Source organism: Furipterus horrens, unplaced genomic scaffold (genome assembly GCF_987537825.1).
Source record: "Furipterus horrens unplaced genomic scaffold, mFurHor1.1.pri manual_scaffold_11, whole genome shotgun sequence".
In the NCBI taxonomy this organism is placed as follows: Eukaryota; Metazoa; Chordata; class Mammalia; order Chiroptera; family Furipteridae; genus Furipterus; species Furipterus horrens.
In genome coordinates, this window is record NW_028327181.1 from 17,296,195 (window position 1) to 17,319,936 (window position 23,742).

General features: G+C 46.5%; 1 pseudogene; it reads left to right on the forward strand.

The window, feature by feature from the left end:
• Positions 1 to 4,469: 4,469 nt before the first annotated feature.
• Positions 4,470 to 6,430, forward strand: LOC149997086 (putative non-functional immunoglobulin lambda variable 5-48 pseudogene; annotated as a pseudogene).
• Positions 6,431 to 23,742: the final 17,312 nt, after the last annotated feature.

The following is a 23,742-nucleotide window of genomic DNA, read 5'->3' on the forward strand; positions in this document are numbered from 1 at the left end:
AACCTTTGGCATTTTAGTGATGATGTATCTTGGCGTGGTCCTTTTTGGGTCTAACTTGTTTGGGACTCTCTGTGCTTCTTGGACTTGTATGTCTATTTTCTTCACCAAATTTGGGGAGTTTTTCCTTCATTATTTTTTCACATAAGCTTTCAATTTCTTGCTCTTCCTCTTCTCCTTCTGGCACTTCTATGGTTTGGATGTTGGCATGTTTAAAGTTGTCCCAGAGGTTCCTAAGCCTCTCCTCCTTTTTTTTTTCAATTCTTGTTTCCTCATTCTGTACTGATTAACTGTTTTTTTCTTCCTTATGTGCCAAATTATTGATTTGAACCCCAATTTTCTTCCCTTTACCACTGGTTTTTTGTGGATTTAGCATGCGTTTGCTGTACTTAAGCATAATTTGTCAAGCCTATGAGCATCTTTATCACCAGTGTTTTGAACTCTGCATCTTTTAGGTTGGCTATCTCCTCATCTTTTACGTTGGCCATCACCTCGTCGCTTAGTTCTCCCAATGGAACCTTGAACCATTCCCTCTTTTGGGCCATACTCCTCTGTCTCTTCATCTTAACAGGCTTCTGTGTTTGTTTGCCTCTGTGCCTTAGATAGAGTTGTCACATGTGTTACATTGTAAGGGGTGGAGCCTTAGATATGCATCAGTGCAGGCAACCCATTTTACCATGTTGTGGTGCTGTGTGTCGGGGAAGGGTCTGAGAGGGAACAATGCCACTTGCTCAGCACTCACCCCTTTCCAGGCACTTCTCCCACTTCTGTTTGCCTCTCTAGCTGTTGCCCTGGCCGTTGTTCCCAGAGTGGGTGGGTCTGCAGATGTTCTAGGACCATGGGGGCCCTTTAAACAAGTGGACTCTACTGAGAGACTGGCAGTTTTTTTCTGCGCTCCAACCCTCACTGATCTGCACAGTCAGAAACAATGAGACTTTATTTTCCCTGGTACTGGGACTGTGAGTTGTGTGGTCTGGTCTGGTGCTGGGAGCACTCCCCAGGTGTCCCTCCTGACTTTTAAATACGTGTGATTGTACTTTCCACTGGCCTGCCGCTGCTGCTGCTGCTGCTGCAGCTACCACACTAAGTCCTGTCCATCCCGGCTCCACCCCTCCTACCTATCTGGATAAGGATTTCTTCTTTATATCTTTATTTGTTGGACTTCCATGCGGCTCAGTTTTCTGGAACTTCTGCTTGTCTCTAGTTTTGAGGTAGTTGTATTTCTTCTTAGTTGTGGAAGAGACACAGCGTGTCTGTCTAGGCTTCCTTCTTGTGTTAATTTGTTAATGATGAACTTTCTGATATTCCATATCTGGACAATTTGACACACTTCATTAGATCACTTGATGGACCAATCAGGCTGTCAGTTGTGGCTACGTACAAGGATATGGGCACTGTGGTTCTGGAAAAGCAGGAACCAGGGTCTGTTTGTAAAGGCCAGCAGCTTGTGACGATGTCAATCAAGCACAATGTGGAAGCTCTTGGAACCCTTTCTGATGATGCTGAAACTGACGTTGTTGCCCCAGGTGAAACCCTCAAAACCAAACAGAAGGAATTGAAGAAGAGAAGATTCTTCCAAGATTCATACTTTGCAATTCATACTGACAATCATTTTCATTCTGAATGCAATTTGAGGCCAAGGTAGTGATTATAGAGCACAAATCCATCATCTGGCCAGATTATAAGGTAGTACTGCATATTCGTAGCTGTATTTGAGGAAGTCAAAATAACAGCCTTAATTTGCTTGGTGGACAAAAAATTGGGAGGAAAAAAATAAGACTCGGCCCCATTTTGTGAAATAAGATCAAGCATGTGGTTACTTAAAGACAGTGGGAACCATCTGCCTTGAGACTTTAAAAGTCCATTCTCAGGTGGGCCAATTAACCTTAAGAGATGAGGATAAGATCACTGCAATTGGAAAAGTTCTGAAACTGGTTTAAGAGAAAGACCAAGCATTTTCCTGATGACACTGCACAATACTGTGAGGAAAATGGACTGCAAAAGCCTACCTCACACAGCCTGCTATTTTTTCTGCTCATAGACAAGCCTCTCCCGTATTTTGCAGACAAAATTCACAGCAGAAGTCCACGTTATGTTAGCTTTCTTATAGTAAGAGCTCTGCTTGTCACTGTTGAAATTTCCCCAAGACATTATATTTTTCTTTTTCTCATACTGCTTCCTTGCATAGATTTTGCAATAGCTTTGTGAGTGATGTGGACATAATTGGTTACAATAATGAAAACCTACAGAATTTAAAATTTCTTTCATTTTCCACTTAGGGATACATAGTCTTTTTCCCCAGACAGATCACTCTGAGTGTGCAAGCATGCACACATGTTACAAAAACAACTGTCAAGTTAACACAGTTTATAAAGGGAAATTTACATATTGCCAGTAAGCAAATAAAAAATGCCCTTGACAATATGTTAACAGGAAAAAAAATACAACTATAGTGAGATAAAAAAATGTACCAACCATTAAAAAATAAATTGATAAATTAGACTTCATAAAGTTTAAGTACCCTGCTCTTTGAAAGACACTGTTATGATAATGACAATACAATTGATAAACTTGGAAAATATATATGTAAAACTGTATCTGTAATACAGGACTTGTATAAATAATATATAAAGAACTTCTACAATTCCATGATTAGAAGGCAATTCAATTAAATTTGGGCAGACACTTTACCAAAGATGATAAATGGTGGCAAATAAGGACATGACAAGATGTTCATCATCTTTACATAATATGGAAATGGAAATTTAAAAAAATTACTACACAGTTATGAGAATAGGCAAAAGTAAAATGACTATACCAGGGTTTGGGAGAGTGTGTGGCCCAATAATTATTGTGCACTTGTGGTGGGAGTGTGAAATCAATAAACTGCTTTGGAAAATAGTTTGAAAGTTTTTAATAAGGTTGAATGTATGCCTCCCTTATGATTCAGCTATTTTCTTTACCCATGAAAAATAAAGTGCATAGTCATACAAGGATTTGTCCACAAATATGCATAGCAGATTTATTCATTTAAAATACACACGAATATATACATTAAGATTTAAATTTATTAATATATTAAATATTTATATTATTAATACTTATATAGCAACACACATATATAAGTTGACTGATTGATTGATTTATAATATAAATAACACTTCATGCATAATGTCCCAATGTGGAAACACCCCAAAGGCTTGCCAACAGGTGAATGGATAAACACACTGTGGCATAGCCATGTAATGGGATGCTATTGAGCAAGGAATGATCTATGTATACATGCAAAACATGACCAGACCTCAAAAAATTATGCTAAATAAAGGAAGCCAGAAAAATACAAAAAATAAAGTTCTATTTATATAAAAACTATGACATGTAAATGATAAAGAGAACATCAAGGATTTCTTAGAGATTGGAGAGGGGGTGACAGGAGGCAGGGACTTCAAAGGGGGCATATGGACATGTTTAAGGGTAGCAGATATATTTATTATCTTGATTGTGGTGATGGATTCACATATGTGAGAATTTATCACATTATACATTTAATTATGGGCAGTTGATTGTATGAAAATTATACCTCATTAAAGTTGTCCTAAATATACCTCCATCCCCTCCTTATGATCGAGAAACTTCTCTGCAGTCTGGCTACAATTACTGTTACCTGCCATCAGGCCAGTGCAATGGGCACCTAGATGTTCTTCTGTCTGCTCCTCAAACTGACTCTATTTCATGTCTCTGAGTGTTTGCGAATTCTGCTAAATGTCTAAGAATCCTCACATCTTCTCAGAATATTGGGCCCTTTGTTGTGCGCCAGCAGGACCCTCAATCGCCATTCAGACCCCGGATCACTGATCACCTCCTCCTGTGCCTACTTGGGTCTTTGCTCCCAGAACCCTCTGCATTCTCATCTCCTGTGGTTCTGCCTTGTACAGTGGTCGATTCATCCACGTCTCTTGCTTGCAGGAATCTAGAAGCTCCCCAGATGGAAAGAGCTGTTTGATAATATCAATTACTTTTGCACAGAGCAGGGGTTGTGGCCCGTGGATGTTAGAGAGTGACAGTGGTCCCGCCATCAGGCCTACATCTCTAACATCATTTCCATAAACCAAAGTTTGAAAAGTGGGTAGTGGGGGGCCCAGTGGGTCCTCCCTACGCTCAGTGGGCACTCTCTGCTGTGCAATCCCCCAAATTCCCCAGGGCTGGGGCTTTGGTGCCTGTTTGCTGATGAGGACTCAGCGTCTGAGTCCTCTGGGCTGGGCAGAGTCTCCTGCTCCCTGGTCTGTGTAAGGTCCCAGCAGCTGTTTCCTCCCAAGTACCTCCCAGGGGGAGACTCTGAGACTCACCAGGTCCTCCAGGAAGGGAAACAGATTTGTGTGAGCAGCCCCTCCTATTTGAGGCCAGTGAAGAAGATAAAAGAAACCCAGACAACAGAGCTCTAGCTCTGGGGTTCCAGCACGGCTGTGTGCACCATGGCCTGGGCTCCTCTCCTCCTCGTGCTCCTCTCTCACTGCGCAGGTAGGGACAGGTCTCAAGGACACAGAGCACCTGCACCTTGACCCTTCTGTTCCCTCTGATGTGTCTGTGTTTGCAGGTTCCCTCTCGCAGCCTGTGCTGACTCAGCCACCCTCTGTCTCTGCATCTCCGGGATCAACAGCCAGACTCACCTGCACCCTGAGCAGTGGCTTCAGTGTTGGCAGCTATGGTATACGGTGGTACCAGCAGAAGCCAGATAGCCCTCCCCGGTATCTGCTGTACTACTACTCAGACTCAAGGAAGCACCAGGGCTCCGGGGTCCCCAGCCGCTTCTCAGGATCTAAAGACGCCTCGGCCAACGCAGGGCTCCTGCTCATCTCTGGGCTGCAGCCTGAGGACGAGGCTGACTATTACTGTAATACATGGCACGGCGGCAGTAGCACTTACACAGTGCTCCAGAGTCACGGGGAAGTGAGACCAAAACCCTTATTGTGCTCTTTCTGCCTGTGGCTGTCACCCCTGATCTGCCTGGGACCAAGTTTAATTCAGGGTGACATTTATTGTCACTTCTTCAGTTGGCCAGTCTTTTCCTTAGACCTTTGGATGTACATTTTTGTTTTTGTTTTTTTCTTATTTTCATTAGTTAAAAGTTTACCCATTGTTAAAATCTTTTCAACCTGCTCACGTCTACATGGGCAAAGTCAGGTCTCAGGGCTCCATAAACTCAGGGGCATGAGAGACAAGGAAGGAGGTGCCCAGCCCAGGGTCTAGGCCTGAATCAGTTGTGTGAGTAGCCTGAGGGCTCTGGTGGGTCACTGGGTCCAAAGCGCCCCAAGCCCGTCTCCCAGGAAACTGCGCCAGGAGTGAGTTTGTATTCCGTCTTCATGTGCTCACTGTGGCCTGTTTCTGCAAACTGTGCTCTCCTCCTGGGGCTCAGAGGAAGCAGGTTTCTCTGGCTCCAGGGATGCTAAGCAAACAGAATCTTCTCCACATTGAAATATGATTGTGTGTGACCCCTGCATGTGTGCCAGGATGTCAGCAAAAGGCTCCCTCACTTCCCTGGCTGGTGGATCAGTTGCTTGGAGCATCACCCCGTGCACCATAAAGATTGTGGGTTCGACTGCACAGGAGGCCACTGATTAATGTTTCTCTCTTATATTTCTCTCTCTCACATTTCTCTCTCTCTCAAATCAATAAACATATCCTCGGGTGAGGATTTTTAAAAAAGGGCTCCCTCCTCACTAAAGCAGGATCTGTAATCATTGCCTTTCTTCCTCCCAATGTGACAAGGGTCAGACCAAGATGTCAGCAAGGCTGGAGACATTCAGAGTTTGGGGACACTCAGTTGAAGAAGACACAATCGATAAAAATTTTAGGACCAGGGATATGTGGGGGAGCTATGTCACACATTAATGGGTCAGGAAGCCAACTCTGGGGACACTCCAGCCCTGGCCTAGAGTCTTCCTCCCTCCACCCTTCTCTCTGCACAGGTGAGCGGCTGAGGGGTTCCTAGAAATGGCTCCTCAGGAGCACCATCCTTGTTCCTCTTTTCTGTCTCCGAGGACAGGTTTGCCTATTTGTATCGGCTTCAGATCCTACTTACGTGAAACAGCTGTCTGTAGGTGACTCGGATGTCTCTCTCAGCGTGGCCTGGCCTGAGCTGGCCTGGAATGCCGTCCGTGCCTCCCCCAGTGATCTCAGTCTCTCGAGTCTCCAGGTGCCATGAACACAGAGTTAAGGCACAGGCATCTCCCCTGAGCTGCTGCTGACTCGCCTCCATCACGTCTGCCTGCATGACCTCTCACCCACTTCATTTATTGTAGACAGAGCCTCTCAGATGGAGGACAGGGTGCTTCCTGAGGAGGACAACCCCAAACCCATCCAGCTGCCCCTGGCCGCGACCACATCTGTTTCTCGTGAGGCTCAGGGGAGAGTAAAAGGGCTGTGGATGTGCTGAGCCCACTGTTGTAAATTTCTCCAATAAAGCCCGATGGGGGGACACCACATGGCATTGGGATGCTTGCATTTTCAGGTGGTGCCAAGTGAAGATGATCGCCCCTCCTGAACCTGAGTTTGGGAAGCTTGGACCAGCTGAGCCTTTCTGTAGAGAGGAGACACCTTGCTTGTCCTGGGGACACTTTGTATGGCAGCAATTAGCATTGATTGTGTGGTGATGCAATTATGTCCAGTGTCACAGGATCCCGTGTCCTTAGTAATGCTGGGAGACACTGGATAAAGAGCAGCTTTGATCTCTTTACTGCTCTGAATGATTATAAACATCTTTTGGGCTTTACGTTTATTAAAAAAGTAACAAAATCCACCCCTGCCAGCCACTGCTGGAGTACTGAACTGCTCAGGGGATCACTGGGGAGTGTGGGGGTGAAGCAAGTACATCAGATCTTGACCAAAACTCCCAACACCACCCTCACAGTGGCTTTTAACTGGGCATTAGTCTGCTTGACATACATACTTGGAAGGGTAGTCAGCTCTTTAATAAAAAATGACCCAATAATGGGCACCAAATAGCAAAGTCCAAGGAACAAGAGAGTCAAAAGAAGGACGGGAGTGGGATCCAGAGGGTAACATCCTCTTGTCAGGTGGACCCGTAGCCCACCACGTGGGCCACTGTGTGACTCTATGAGCCGGTGGTTTGGGTGCACATTTAGGATCAACCTCCCTTTGTTTTAAGCTTTAACCTCCTCCCTCAAGTCGAGAGAGACATTCTGTTTAAGTAACTTCATATTGTTGTGAAATCAAAGATTCCACAAACTCAAGTTTTTGCAAAGATCCCATAGGTGTATCCTGGAGAAGGCGGAACAGTCTCTTCTCTTTTCTGTGTGAACAAATATTCCAGGATCCCTAACCAGTGAGACCCAGAGTGATTGGTGAAACAGTCCAAAATCATGGATCTTGTACCTGTATTCTTCAGGAGAGACAGAAAGACCGAGAGAGATTGTGATGTGGGTCCGGCAGGGGGCGCTCTGGGGCTGGTCTATGGAGGAGAGGGGTCTGAATCCTTCATTCTGGGAAATACACTTGGATGTTCCAGGGATGCGATAAAAGTATATTTTTATCTGAAAAAGTTATAAATCTCTTCTGAATTACAACCAAACTGAAAAATATGCCAATTGTGTACTTACAGTTCTATATCTGCTTATTCCTGGCCACTGAAGATGTGCAATGAGAGAAAAAGTAAGTGAAACACAAGCACGCACGTGAGACGGTGCCTGTGTAGGTTTGGGATGGAAGGTGGGTGAGGAATTGGGCCAGAAAACCTAATCAATAAGAGCAGTGTCCAATTTGGGATTTTCAAAATTAGCAGGAGTGAGATGGATATGCCAGTGAGGGGCAGAATGATGCAAAGAAAGAGATATTGGTCACTCAAATAAGTGGGAATAGTTGCTTTAGGCCATGCATTTAATTATTGGAGTAAAGAAGGATATCAGGAAGGCCTCCTTAGAAAGTGGCAGGAGAGCTGAAGAGGCAGGTAGAGGTCAGATTGTTGTGAGGACTTACGCTAAGAAGGAAAAAAATAGTCACCAAAGGACTGTCAGGTGAGGAGTGACATGCATACATTGGTGTCTGCTTACTAAATTTCCAGCTGCAATGAGAATAAAATGAGCAGGACAGGGAGACAGGTTAGGGTCTATTTGTCCCATCCTGGAGAAGATAGTGTCCAGACCTAGTTGAGTATAGCAAAGATGAGGAGAGTAGAGAAGATTCAAGATCATTTCCTTTGTGGAAAATGCTGGTCTTAGGCATTGCTTGGAAGTTTAATGTGGGTTATATGGATGGGTCTAGGATGGCTTCCATTCTTCTGGTTGGGAATTTGGTCAGATGATTATGGTCCATATGCAAGAAGGGCACACATGTTTGAACCACAGGTTAAAGAAAGAGAATAGTTGTGTTTTGTTCTCTGATTCACAGACTTAATTTTTTCTTAATTAAAAAAAATACTAAGCAACTAATAAATATCATCATGTTTCAGATAATCAGTGCTACAATAAGCAAAAAAAGAAATTGTCATAGCCATGGGCATCCTTTGGTCTTCATGTGATTCCTAGTCAATAGAGTGGGGTGATGTTTTCTGTGAATTATTCAGAGGAAAGCATTAAGCCCTCACAGGAATACAATATGCATTTCTGAAGTTAATTAGTGAGAGTGGAGAGTGACTGTATAAAAAGTATCTATATTTACATATTAAAATATATATAATTCATATAATGTTATGATTACCACAAAATTGATTAGGTTAAGGCACTATGGAACTCATTGTGTTGCTGTTCTTTATATGAGTAGAATATGAGTCTGACACATAGTAAGGTTTAGAGCAGGATGCGTTGAGCAAATAAATATGCATTGTAGACAGTGGAAGAAGGCTCAGACAGGGCACCACGGACTTCAGAGTCATGATACTGAACACTCTTCTTGCAACTTCAAGATCCAATCCCATCCCGATGCACGCCTCATGTGGTGCAACAGACCCATTCACCCTGGTGTACCCCGTAGGGGCTGTGGGGTCCTGGCTGCCTCCTGGGAGGGAAGTGCTATTGACTATCTCATGCAGATGCTCTCAGGGGAAAGAGCGACAAGAAAGCAGATCTCACTTCCTAATAATTCTGGTCTCTGCCTAGAGAAGTCCCCTGGGCATGGTTATCAATGGACTCAGGCCCCATCACAGGTGAAGATGAGACCGTTGAAGAGGTTTGTGGATACTGAGCCGCCGTGGTGGGAAGTAAAGTATGAGGAGAGAGAGGAGCTGGCCACCCCAGGCCCTGAAATAGAGGGCGTGGAGGGGTGTTTATACCCTCTGCCCTTCCGTTCTCTGAATGGAGGACTCATGCACTCTGAGGGCTCAGGCACCTATGGTCCCAACAACATAATTATCTAAATGGTGGGAGGAGCAGGAGGATGACCTCACGCTGAGGAGGTCATGTCTTTAAGGTGAGGAGTGAGGTGTGGGGACACCTGCAGCACAGTGAGAAGCCCCTGCCCTGTGTGGGGTGGGTAGTGTGCCAGGCGAGACTGAAGTCCAGAGTCTCACTCTCTGTACTAAGCTCCTGCCTGTCCACCCCAGTCAGCAGTGAATCTGGACTCTGAAGCAGCAGGGGGCGCTGTGGGCCTGTCCCTGAGGGTCTGTGGGGGAGGGATCTCAGCTGGAAAACCAGGGCGGGAGCCCTGCCTCGTGGCCTCTGCTCTGTGCTCACTGGGGACCAGCAGCTGTGACCAACCAGAGCCCCAGGAGAGGCTCCCGCAGCCCCACCCACACTCAGCTTTCACCACCTTTATCCCCAGGGACACCAGGGGGAGGAAACAATTTGCATGAAGGGTTCCTCTCTGCCCTCCCACGAGGGGAGAAGATAAGATACTGTGCAGTTCACTCACTTGTGGGCTCAGAAGCAGAGCGTGGGGCACCTCCACCATGGCCTGGACCCCTCTCCTCCTCGCCGTCCTTGCTCACTGCTCAGGTGACTGTCTGAGGGAAGCAGAAGTGGTTATGGGGGATGCCTGGGACACATTGTCTTCTCTTTTACTGAGAACACGCTGTGAGAAATAACCCTAGTCTCACATCTCTGTGTCTCTACCCTTTTGTTCCAGGGTCCTGGGCGCAGTCTGGGCTGACACAGGAAACCTCAGCGTCAGGGTCTGTGGGACAGAAGGTCACCCTCTCCTGCACTGGGAACAGCAACAATGTTGGATACTATGGTGTAGGCTGGTACCAACAGATTCCTGGTGCTGCCCCCAAAGCTGTGATGCTTGGAAGCTCTCGGCCCTCAGGGATCCCAGATCGGTTCTCTGGCTCCCAATCCGGCAACACGGCTGTGCTGACCATCACGGGCCTCCAGCCCGAGGATGAGGCTGTTTATTACTGTTCGACGTGGGACAAAGGCATCAGCAATCACACAGTCCTCCAGACCCGTGGGGAACTGAGACAAAAACCTGCCCCTGTTCCCTGTGATCACCCCCATCAGTGCCCGTGACAGCCAAAAGTGGTGATTGTGGCTGACCTAGAGCATCCAACTCTGAAGGTCTGATGTTTTTAACAAAGACCCACTTTAAAGACTTAGTGACAGGTGATCCTTCTCATATTATTTTTTATCATAACTTTATTGAGCTATAATTTGCATGCCATAAGTTTCACTGGTTTAATCTGTACAAACAATAGTATTTAACATATATACAGAGTAGTGTAACCATCCCATACTCTGATTTTAGGACATTATCATTATCCCTCAGAGGAAGTCCCCATCCATTAGTAATCACACCTCATGACACCTCCATCAGTCCCAGGCAACTGCTGACCCACTTTCTGTATTTATATATTTATTTTCTATTTTATATATTTTATATAGATGGAAGCAGAAAATAGATAGTCCTTTGTGGCTATCTTGTTTCCTTTAAAATTCTTCTGAATAATGTACTTGACGTCCCGCCCATGCTATGGCATGAGTCAGTAACCCTTTTTAAAAAAAAATTTTTTTTCACCAAATAATACTTCAGTGCCTCAGCACACCAAAGTTTGTTTACCCAGCATCTGCTGATGGACATTTGAGTTGTTTTTTATCTTTGGCTATTATGGGTAGTGCTGCCAAGGATATGTTTGTACAAGTTATCATTTATTTTGAGTAGATACGTTTTCATTTATCTTGGGTAGACACCAGAAGTGGAATTACTGAGACATACAATAACTTTGTTATAATTGTGAGAGATTGTTAGAAGTTTTGCAATATGGCTGGATTGGTTTACATTTCTACCAGCGATATCGCAGGATTCTGACTTCTTCACATCTTCCCCAACTGTTGTTAATATGTCTCCTTTTATTAGAGCCCTTCTAGTTTGGGTGAAGTGATATCTCACTGAAGTTTTAGAGAGAAATGTTGATTGGTTGCCTCTTGTACATGCCCTGACTGGGGATCAATCTTGTGACCCAGGCATGTGCCCTTATCAGGATTCGAACCAGCGACCTTTTGCTTTGCAGGATGACACCTAACCAATTGAGCCACATGAGCTGGGGCTCTTAGTTCTGTTTTAATTTGTATTTCTCTAGTGACCAGTGATATTGACTACCTTTCCATGTGCTATAGGTATTGCTTTTCTCAAGTTATGAGCATTCAAGGCTCTATGGTGTTTTATCTGAGTTATTGCTCAAATTACTGACTCAACCTGTGTTCATCTCTACACAGCAGGAATTCAAAGAGACTTCCTCTCACAGATAGCTGAATGGGCAGCATGAGGACAGCGTGCCCATATGAGGACTACAATGTAGGAAAGTCCTTTGGAATCGACCTGTTATGGGCACTGCATCCTTGGGATTCACAGGGGCCATGTGAGGTCTGGGCTCTGGCTCTCACTTGCTTCGTATTTCATCCTCCCTCCTTCCTAGAGTTCTTTTTCCAGCCTGGTGTCCAGGTATAAAGAAAGGGACGGTCACACCTCAGGAACAAATCTGCATGAAGAAACACGTCCCATGAGTCTTGTGGGACATAGGACCAGAGAAACTTGGTGATGAGAGCGGCTCAGTTCCAGCAACTAGGCCTGAGCAAGCAGAGCTCTGGGGCTTCCCCATCATGACCCAGATCCCTCTGCTCTTCACCCTCCTCACTCACTGAACAGGAGTTTCATTGGGGGGGAAAGCGAAGGATGTTGGTGGGGTACACTTGCACTGCCCTTCATTTTTGTCACCTGGGCACAAGAAGTGCGTTGTCCCAGCCTTTCTACCACCTGCCAGTACAGCTCCAACCTTGGCCCCTGACTGCTGTACTTGGAGAGTTTACAGGATTGTGTCAGTAAGAGACCCCTGTCCCTTCACACCCCTAACACTGGCTCTGTGACTTCCTAGTGGTCTCAGTGCTGAAGGGAGGGGACCCCACAAAGAGGGCAAAAAGGGATGTTACTAGAGAGGCCAGAAAATATTCAGAAGGACAGGGTTAGGTTCAGGAAAAACAAGATTATTGGGGCAGGAGGGTGAGACCTCACACAGGTCACCATTCAGACCTGCAGCTTTCCAGAGAAGAAATTAGGACTGAGGTCACCAGGAACCTAGGGAAGCTGATTTGGTGAAAGACAGCCCCCCTCACTCAGTGTCTCAGTCACTGTGCAGTCACTGGTCTGTGTGAGGTCCAGCATCTCCCTTTATCAAGATCTCCCCAGAGGACATCATAGTGACACTGGGACAGGAAGAGAGGGGAAGCTGATTTGCATGAAGCAACTTTACCTCCTTGTGGGTCTGGGAAGCATGAAAAAGACCCTGGGCACCACGCTGCAGCCCAGGAGCCTGAGGAGGCCACATCCTGTGAGCGTCCCCACCATGGCCTGGACGGTGCTTCTGCTCGGGCTCCTCATTTACTGCTCAGGTCAGGAGAAAAAACTCTGCATCCTGTGAGGCACATAAAAGAAGTATCTCAGGGTGACCCCTTCCTCCCATAATAACATCTGTCACACTCCTGTTGGTTTGAAGTGCGAATTCTCAGACTATGGTGACTCAGGAGCTGTCACTGTCAGTGTCTCCAGGACGAACAGTCACACCCACCTGTGGCCTTAGCTCCAGGTCAGTCTCTAGTAGTAACTACCCCAGCTGGTAATAGCAGACCCCAGGCCAGGCTCCACACATGCTCATCTACAGAATCCTCTGGGGTCTCTGCTTGTTTCTCTGGATCCATCGCTGAAAACAAAGCTGCCTTCATCATCATAGAGATCCACCAGAGGATGAGACCAACCATCACTGTTAGCTCTACATGGGTAATAGCATTCACACAGGGATGTAAACCCACTGGAAAATAAAACCAAAATCTATTCCTATGCTAAGAATAGCTCAACCTTAGCAAAAAGAAAAAAAGAGAAGGTGGAAATGGTCAACGCACCATGGGGAAGGGGCGCCACGGTCCTGTTCTCCTGTCCCATGGTTCATAATTGTTTGCCTGCTCCAGTCTCTACCACAGTGTGTCCATCTATCCAGTGTGACTCTTGCACAAATGGGCTTTCTTGCTTCCTCTCTGCCTATAAAGATGGGGAGTGTGCTTAGCTACCAACGTATCAAACAACACTGAGACTCAGAAACACCACTGCTCTCTGTAAGACTCTTCTTATGTGCCCTGGCTGGTGTGGCTCAGTGGATTGAGTGCCAGCCTGCGAACAGGAACAGGGGGTGCTGGGCTGGGGGTTGTGCCCTACGGCATCCTGGGCTGTGAGGAGGAGGAGAATAAAAGAGAAATTTCAGTTTGCTTTATTTTCCCCATCTCTATAAAAACTCTTATTAGAAAATGTTTATGTTAACTCAATAAAAAATAAATTAAATTAAAAGGATATTTACTTTTTTTCCTGCAATCGTCGGCAGCCGTCAGTCTCGAGAGACGATGGCGTAGCTTCCTGAGAGTCTATCTATCTGCACCGCTGAGAATGGCTGTGCAGTCCGACTCGGGAGTGACAATCCCTGCCGCACTTGTTACAGGTGGAGGCAGATGGCTGTTGTTGCTGCTGTTGACGCTGCTTCCGCCTCGATCTTTTCTGGACAGCCTCCTCGTTGCGCGCAGCCTCTGCACGTGACATACCTTGCCTGACCGCGAGCCTCCAGGCTAGGCGGTCGTCTGCTTGAACTTCCCATGTGTTGATCATTGCATTATTAGATTGCTGGATTGGATCTAGGAACAGGAAAATGATATTAATGGGAAAACTTTTAACATCTCCATAAAACCTTCAGTTTAGTTGATGTTATTGTTCCAAGATTTAAACATGACTGTGGCTCTTCAAGGTTTTAATGTTAGGAGAATGTGGTTGAAATTTCTGTACACGTTTTTTGTAGTTACTTTTCAAGTTTACTGTAAGTGTAAAAGTATTATAACATTAAGTTTTCACACAAACACACACAGAGGTATAAAAATATACATTACACCCTCCTCTGAGGATGGCAGCCCAAACCATAGCTTCTGTGTTGCAGGAGGTGCTATAACAGCTGGTAACACTTTCCCACTCAAACCATGGTCATAGGCTGTACTTTCATTTCCATGTGCACTTAAGAAAAATGTTTTTAAAATATTAATCTCTTACCTGCCGTTTACTTATTTAGATAAAATATAAAACTTTTCAATATTAATAATTTTACCTGATATTTATTTATTTGCTTGTTTGTTATATGTTGATTGATTTGTATGTTGAAAAGGAGCCATCATTCTTCTGCGTAGTTCCCACCACCACCGCTAACCTCCCTTGAGACGTCACCAGGGGGCGCTGTGGATCTTCTCAGCTGCCAAGTCTGAAACCAACTCAAATGGTTCTAGTTGAATGGGCCCTGACCCATGTTCACTGCCTGAATTAGAGGGGACAGAAGGTGCTTCCTCTCAAGGGACCTCAGCCTCTTCCTGAAAGGGAAGCTACAAACTGGACAGAGAACCCAGAACTGGGTGGTACTGTGGGCTCATATTTCATAATGCCCCACCAACGGCACTTCTTCCCAATGGAGCTGAGGAGATAAAGGGGCACCCCAGGGACCAGCAGCAGCCTGAGGCCCCAGGATCTTAGAAAGTCTCCACCATGACCTGGACTGTTTTTAAATTTTAGTGCATTTCTTACAGCTTTGAACTCAAAATTCCACAACTATGATTATCCTATTTGCTCGTAATTCACTTTTTACTGCTACTGTCATTTAAGAAAGATGTAAGTAATTCTCCATGTGTTTAAAAGTATAAGAAATGTTTCAGTGACTGCTGAATATAATTAAAATTGTAAATACTAATGGAAAATTATACTTTTTGCTAGTTTTGGTTGCTTACCAATATCAATATTAGAAAAACATAACGATCCTCTTGTGATTACTAACACACTTTCGGTCATTTCATTAGATCTTCCAAGGTCTGAGCAGTCTCACTGGGAAGCCTCTAGTGCGTTATTCCTGAGGTAAAATGCCCCAAATACGGAAACAGGAGGTTAGTTGCTGCACACATTATGTTTTGCAGAAAAGACTGAGATGTGAGAAGCCATTCACATGCAAAATGCAGCACTGGCTCAGAGCCTGTGTTAGAGCAGCGCTTCTCCCCCAGCTGTGTAGGTGAAGCGCTGAGGTCTCGCTCATTGAACAGATTGACTCAGTGGGTTTGGGGAGAAGCCTGAGATTCTTTTCAATCAACTTCCAACTGCCTCCAAATCCACATACATAGGTTCATAGTAACAAGCCCATAAAACCAGGGGGATTCATGCCAGACAAGAATCTAAGAAAAGTTCTGGCACACAACTCATAATTTTGGTTCATAAAATGCCATTCTGTGCACAGAGCTGATTAGAAGACAGACGCAAAGGTAGGAGGGGGTCCCCTCTATCCCCAGCACAGTCTGCTGCCCCCTTGCCCATCTGCTGATGGCTTCTCCCCAGGGCTTTCCTAAAGTGCCCACCATCTTCCCCTGCCCCGTCACCCTCTCTGATTCATGAATTTTCTTCCCAAATCCTGCTCTCTCTTGCTTCCTTTCTACAAGCCTTCTGCCCTGTGACTTCTTGAGCTCATTACCAGGTCTTGCCATCAGAAAGATCATGGACATGTTCCCAGACCTTCCCTGGATTTGACACTCATATCCTCTTCCCTCTGTCTGAACCTCTCTTCCCAGGTTCCTTATTTTCTAGTGAATCCAGTAAACCCTGCCTGCTAACTCATCCTCACAAACACCTGCCACCTTATCCTGCATGCCCATCAGGGAGGAATCAGGTAGGAAGAGAACTGAATTCCTGGGGACCCTAGCAAATGAGTTCAAGGCTAAACTATATCTGCTGTCAGCACTAGTAGATTTCATTTTATACACAGTTAGTATATGAAACATCTGTGGGGCTCTCAGCTGGGACACCAGGCCGCCCTCCTATCTCTGCTCAGTGCTCACTGGGCTTAGCAGCTGTGCTCTCTCTGGGCCCCTGGGGAACCTCAGGCCAGCCCCAGCCAAAGCCCACCCCTTTAGGTTATGACACTCAGTCACTGGGGGAGACACATGGGACCCAGGGAGATGTCTGATTTTCTAGAACAGAGAAACTAATTTGCATGGAAGGTCCCTTTCTCCTGGGTCCATGGGGATAAGAGAGCAGCAGTGTGTCAGCCTCAGCAAAGCTCTGGGGCATCTGCACCATGGCCTGGACTCCGCTCCCCCTCCTCACCCTCCTCCTTCACTGCACAGGTCAGTGTCCTGACTCCCAGCTCACCATATGACCTGCCCCCACATGCTGGAAATGTCCTTCTCCATTGTCCTTCCTCTATAACATAATGGGCGTCTGTGTTTCAGGTTCCTTCTCCCAGCCTGTGCTGACCCAGCCGGTGCTGACCCAGCCGCCGTCTGCATCTGCCTCCTTGGGAGCCTCGGCCAAGCTCACCTGCACCCTGAGCAGTGGCTACAGTGGTTACAGTGTGGACTGGTACCAGCAGGGCCCAGGGAAGGGCCCCCGGTTCCTGTTCCGAGTGGGCACCAGTGGTATTGTTGGATCCAAGGGGGACGGGGTTCCTGATCGCTTCTCAGGCTCAGGCTCTGGCTCAGATCGGTACCTGACCATCCAGAACATCCAGACAGAGGACGAGGCTGACTACTACTGTGGAGCAGACCATGGCAGTGGGAGTAGCTTCGTGTAACCCACAGTGACACAGGCAGAGGAGAAGTGAGACAAAAACCTCTGCTGCCTTACCCTGTCCCCACTGCCCTGCCATCAGTCTGGCTCACAGTGCAGAGGGAGCCTCCTGGCCCTGCCGTGAGAGCTTGCACCTTCCCAGGTATTTTAGTGCTTTCAGCTCCTGTGAGGATGACTTTTCCTTGTACAACCTACCTGTCCTTGCACACGTCTGGTTGCCACCACCATCTGACGGGTTTAGTTTCCGGGGGGAGAGCTGTTCACAGGGACACTGTGACAGCATACACCATAGCCAGGTCCTCTGCGTCCTCCAGCCTCACTCAGCCTGTGCGCTGCCCTCGTGGAGCAGGGGCTAACTGTTTCCCTGCATGTACACACCAGCAAAGACTGTGCTGAAATTTTTTTAAAAAGAGCAAGCACTTGATAGACACAATTTCTGTGAATCTTGAGGCCTGTATATAATGCATATGTAATGACTGTACAGCAAATATTGTAAATATGATATAGAATATTGTTCCTAGTGGGATGCCTGAGCAATAAATCAATCCAAAATTTGAAATGAAGACAAAGATGTGACATTGTCAGGACTGCTGGCAAGGAAATCAGGTGCAGAGAGAAAATCTGACAACACAAGTCACTGCTGAGCTAGACTAGGTCAGCAGGCGTGTCTATGGCTGGTTTGGAAAGCAGAGAAGAGGTTTTTGTCTCCTTTCCTTGTGGGTCTATGACACTGTGTCAGTCTTGGGGTCGTCATCCCATATATTACAGTAACAACCTGCCTTTTCCTCAGGCTGCAGCCCAGGGATGAGCAGGAGCCCTGCATTGGCCGAGGTGTCTTTGGATCCCCAGAAGCGGCTGGGGACCCCAGAGCCCTGGTGCTTCTCTGAGTCTGTGTGGTAGTACAGCAGATACCGGGGAGGGCTCCCTGGCTTCTGCTGGTACCACTGTATACCATAGCTGTCAACACTGATGTCACTGCTCGGGGTGCAGGTGAGTCTGGCTGAAGTTCCTGGGGATGCAGAGAAGGAGGGCGGCTGAGTCAGCACAGGCTGCGAGAGGGACCCTGCAAACACACACACTTGACAGCGTAGATGCAGAGACCACAGTAAAGCTTCTCAGGAGATTGAGAATAAAGGGAATGAGTCTAAGAAATGAGGCCTGGTCCCTGAGCTTGTCTCTACCTGAGCAGTGAGAGAGGAGCACGAGGAGGAGAGGAGTCCAGGCCATGGTGCACAGCCCCTGAGCCCCACAGTGGGGCTGGGCTGCCCAGGCCCCCTTTTCTTCCCCACCCTCCGCCAGGGGAGGGGCTGTCCATACAAAGTGTGTCCATCCAGGGACTGCCCAGCCTCTCCCCGAGCCCTGGTGCTGGGGCTCAGCTCACAGCCCACACCGAAGAGGAGGATTGTTGGCTTCACCTCTTGGGAAAGCCCTGGGGGGAAGCACCTGCTGAGACAACACAAAGGTCTCTGCTCAGGGGACTCTGCCAGGCCAGAGAGGGCACAGCTGCTGAGTCCCCAGCAGGAGCACAGGGTCCCACCTCCAGGACAAAGTTCCTTTAAATGAATAGTCCTCACTGAGCTGCTTTGTAGGGACCACCGGGCAGTCCCACAGTGCCCCCTGCTGCTAGCAGGGCACACGCCTCTCCATGGCCCCAGAGCCCTGAGGGCCCACCTGGCTTCTGCAACTCAGCAGGTATTTACGGATTCATGGTCTGGTTTCTAGACACCGCGGCCCTCTAATGTTGTGCGTGGATACTGCGGGGTGTGTCACTCTCAGAAGCAGTCCTGGTCTACGGGAGGTGCAAACATGCGCAGAAATGTCAACTTCCATCTCTATCTCCCCAGAGAAGATGCTGCAAACATCACATCCCTTCCCTGGCACATGATTTATAGTATGTGAGTACACTTTGGTGTCCCAAACTTGTGTGTTGAACCCATAGATTTCAACTACCCTTGTGTTAATTGATCTGCCTTTTATTTCTAAGTTTAGCCAATCACAGAGAGCACACACAGGGACACTTTGTCCACATGCACACAAACTCAAATCACCCAGAGGGAACAAAATATCTGTTGAGAGATGGGGGCAGTTCTTTACCGGGAAAACCAGTTTCCATCGCTGCACCCCAATCTCATGTCTGACAGAACCCCAAAGCAAAAAAGCCTTGCTTTTCTCATCAGCTCGATACTTCCTCAGCAAGTGAGTCATTCCAGACTAGGGACCATGCTTGCTGACTCTAGAGACCACCTGAAGTCACAGGAACGAGCACATGGAGGGTCAGTTCACGTTGTGTGCTGTTGGCACAGGTCTGTGTTCTCCTGTGATGCTAAGGAACTGTAGCTTATGCAGTGGCCCCCAAAGAAAGTCTAGAGCACAGCAGTGAGAAAGACAGGAGCTTTTCATGGACACTCTGTCACTTAGGGCCATAGTGGTTGTCACTTGCAAAATGTTTTCCCCAAGGAGAGGTTTCTGCTGAGGAAAAGTCTCTACCACACAGTTTACACATTGATGCTACAGTCTGTGAATTCACTCTTGGATCAGGTAGGTAATATGAGTGGGTTATACATATAACCATGCTCCTTTTATTATTATTATTATTTCTTTACCGTCAGCTCTCAGAATCTATTGTAAGGCTGTGTCAGGAGGGTTGAGAGAGGAGAAAATCCAGATGGAGAAAGCCGGGCTCTGAGGGCAGGACCTGGATCTGGGGACAAGGCTCTGGTCTGGGCAGGGGAGAAGGAAGAGAGAGCTTATCCTGGTGCCCTGGGAGGGAGGGTGGCTGCTGACTCCCCAGTGGGCTTCCTGCTCTGCTGCGGCCAGGGAGCTCTCTATCAGGGCAGCCAGTTCCCAGGACCGTCCTATAAACACAATGAGCTGGGCAGGTGAGTCCCGGTGGAGTAGAGCTGGGAGCGGAAATGAAAAATGGCTGGTGCATGTACTCTGAGCAACTGTGCCCTTTGGGAGAGAGTAGAACAGATAGCAGGGAAGACAGAACATACAGGCATCCCTGAGCCTAAGGCAGCACAGGGCACGGTGGTCTGTTCCTGAGGGGTCTGTGCCTTGATCCCAGCTGGGAGCCACCACCTGCCCCTGGTCTGCTATCCTCTTTTCTGTGCTCACTGGTGCCCAGCAGATGTGTCCTCGCAGGCCCTTTGGGACCCACAGTCTGCACCCCGTGCTACAGCCCTACCTCCTTGTGGGATCAGTGTTCCTGGCAGCAAGGTCGGATTCAAGCCCCAGCGTGAGTTAGGGCAGCCGGGGGACAGGGCTCGTTGGCATGAAGAACCCCTCCCTCATCCTGGGCAGCAGAGGATAACAGAAGGGACGCGGGGATCGCAAACTTAACTGAGGGGCCTCCAAACACAGATCGGGGTGGGAGTCTCCACCATGGCCTGGGGTCTCATCATTCTCACTTCACTCACTGCACAGGTGACCGTAGGCCAGTGTAAGGGCTGGGGATGAGAGGACCAGGACACCCTAAATCTGTCCTTGTTCACTGACACTCCTGGCTCTTCCTCTGTGCCTCCCTCCTGACCTGGGCCCAGTCTGTCCTGTCTCAGGTGGCTGCAGTGGCTGAACCGTGGGGCAGGTAGCCACCAGCACAGACTTTGGGGGTGTGCATGTGTCCTGTTCCCAGCAGCTCCTGGAAGTGCCCGCAAACTTCTCATACATGGTCCCAGCCCTGGGCCCTCAAGGGTCCTGCCCAGATTCTCAGCGATTTCAGGAGACACGGCCGCCCTGAGCATCTCTGGGCTCCAGCCTGGGGACAAGGCTGATTATTACTGCTCAGCCTGGGACGACTGCCTCAGAGCTCGCACGGTGTTCCAGGCCCATGGGGATGACACACGAGTGGGCTGGCGGCCCAGAGGGGGCTCCCCTGAAGCTTCCACCCATCGACTAGAACAGCTGCTGGACCCTGTTTGCTTGTCTGGCAAAAATCTAGGGCTTCAGGCTGCTTTAGTCAGAGTATTTCAAAGAAAAAGAAGACACAGAAATTAAACTATATACTTAAAGGTTTAATTAAATTGTGGACCCAAGAAAGAAGATACCTACCAAGAAGGGTTTCTTGTGGCTAACTGAGCTCAAATTTGAAAACAGAGCAAAGCAAACAGAATAGAGAGCCCAGAAATAAACCCATGTCTATGTGGTCAATTAATATTTGACAAAAGAGGCAAGAATATACGATTGGGGGACCCCAAAAAAACTGAATTTATTGTAAAAAATTGTGTATTTATTCTGACATGTTTAAACTTCACTCACCTTCAAAGTCCTCTCCATCCGATGCAATACACCTATCGAGACATTTTTTCCACTGCTCAAAACAGTTTTTGAACTCATCCATTTCAATGACTTTTAGTGCTTCTGCTATTTTTTGTTTCACCTCTTCCACATCTGCAAAATGTTTTTCTTTGAGGAATTTCTTCATCCTGGAAAACAAAAGAAATGTTGCTCAGAGGGAGCGTGTGTGAATAGGGATCATGGGGCACAGGGGACATGCCATTTTTGGTCAAAAACTGCTGAACCCTCAGGTGGTGTAGGCAGGTGCGCTTGTAAATCACCCCATCATGAAATGGGCAAAGGGGTTGAGTCTTCCAAAAAAATTCATGGAAGATGAACACAGCCTCTCACAACAACACGAGCTGGTACACTGGGACAGATGGGTTCCTAGAACACTCACCTAATGGGGGGAGTGTATACTACAAGGGGCCCGCATTCTGATTTTTTGGGTCCCCCTCATATAATGGGGTAAAGATAGTCTATTCAATAAATGGTGTTGGGAAAACTGGGCAGATACATGCAAAAAAAAAATTTAAACTACACCACTTTCTTACATTATGTAAAATAATAAATTCAAAATTGATTAAATATTTAAATGTAAGACTCAAAACCATTAAACTCCTAGAAGAAAACATAGGCAGCAAAATCTTGAACATGGATCATAGCAATATTTTTTCTAATATATCTCCCCAGGCAAGGGAAAAAAAATTAACAAATGGGGCTACATCAAACTAAAAAGATTTTGCATAGCAAAAGAAAGCATTGACAAAACAAAAATCCTGCTGAATGGAAGAAGATATTCACCAATGATGAATCAATAAAGGGGTTAGTGTTCAAAATTTATAAAGAACTCATACAACTCAACATCAAAAACACGAACAATCTAATTTAAAAAACGGGCAGACCTGACTGCTGTGGCTCAATGGATTGAGCAACGGCCTGTGAAACAAGTGTCACTGGTTCGATTCCCAGTCAGGGCGCACGCCTAGGTTGCATGCCAGGTCCCCAGTTGGGGGAGCATGAGAGGCAACCACACATTGATGTCTCTCTCCCTCTCTTTCTCCTTTCCCTTCTCTCTAAAAAAATAAAGTAAATAAATAAATAAAATAAAATCAATAAACATATCCTCACGTGAGGATTTAAAAGCATTATTTAAAAAAGTGGGCAGAGGTAACCTGAATAGGCACTTCTCCAAAAAGAACATGCAGATGGCCAATAGACATATGAAGAGATGCTCAACATCACTAATCATCAGAGAAATGCAAATTAAAATAATGAGATATCATCATACACCTGTCAGAATGGCTACCATCAATCAATCAACAAACACGTGATTGGTGAGGATGTGGAGAAAAGGGAACCCTCATGCACTCTTGGTGGGAATGCAGACTGGTGCAGCCACTGTGGAAAACAGTATGGAGGGTCTTCAGAAATTTCTAAGTAAAACTGCCTTATGACCCAGTGATTCCAAATCTGGGTATGTATCTGAAGAAAAATTAAAACACTAATTTGAAGGAATATATGAACCCCTATGCTCATTCAACATTATTTACAGTAGCCAAGCTATGGAAGAAGCCCAAGTGCCCATCAATAGATAAGTGGATGAAGAAGATGTGGTCCATATACATAACGGAATATTACTTGACCATAATAAACAATGAAATCTTACCATTTGTGACACCATGGATGGACCCAGGGGGTCTTACATTAGAGAAAGACAAATACCATATGGTTTCACTCACATGCAGAATCTAAAGAACAAAATAAATAAACAAACAAAATTGAAACAGATTCATAGACTCAGACGGATGGTTGCTGGAGGAAAGGAGAGATAAGATACTGGGTAAAAAAAAAAAGCTGAAGGGATTAAGAAGTACAAATTGGTGTTTACGAAATAGTCACAGGAATGTAAAGTACAGCACAGGAAATATAGTCAATAATACTATAGTAACTGTGTATGATGCCAGGTGGGTACTGGAAATACCAAGGAGAACACTTTGTAAAGTATATGATTACCTGCTCACAAGGCTGTACACATTAAACTAATGCAGAACTAATATTGAGTATAAACTGTAATTGAAAAAATAAAATTTAAAAAAAAAAAAAGAAAAGCAGAAGTTGAGCTCATGTGACCTGGGAGACCCAGGTGAGCTCTACCACCTGCTGCCTGTCTCCTGGTTGTTGTTTTGGCTTTGATGTTCATCCTCTGAATACTGATGCCTTAGGGAAGCTGGATTTTTCTTTTTTCTTGAGATTACACTCTGATGAGCTGCTGATCTCCAGGCAAGGGAGACCCTCCTCACGAAGGACATGGCTCTCAGACACCGGCTCTCTTCTTCCAGTTTATCTCCATGGCCTGGCCTGCTTTTCCCTGTGTGTTTCACTGTTGCTGTCATTGCTAATGTT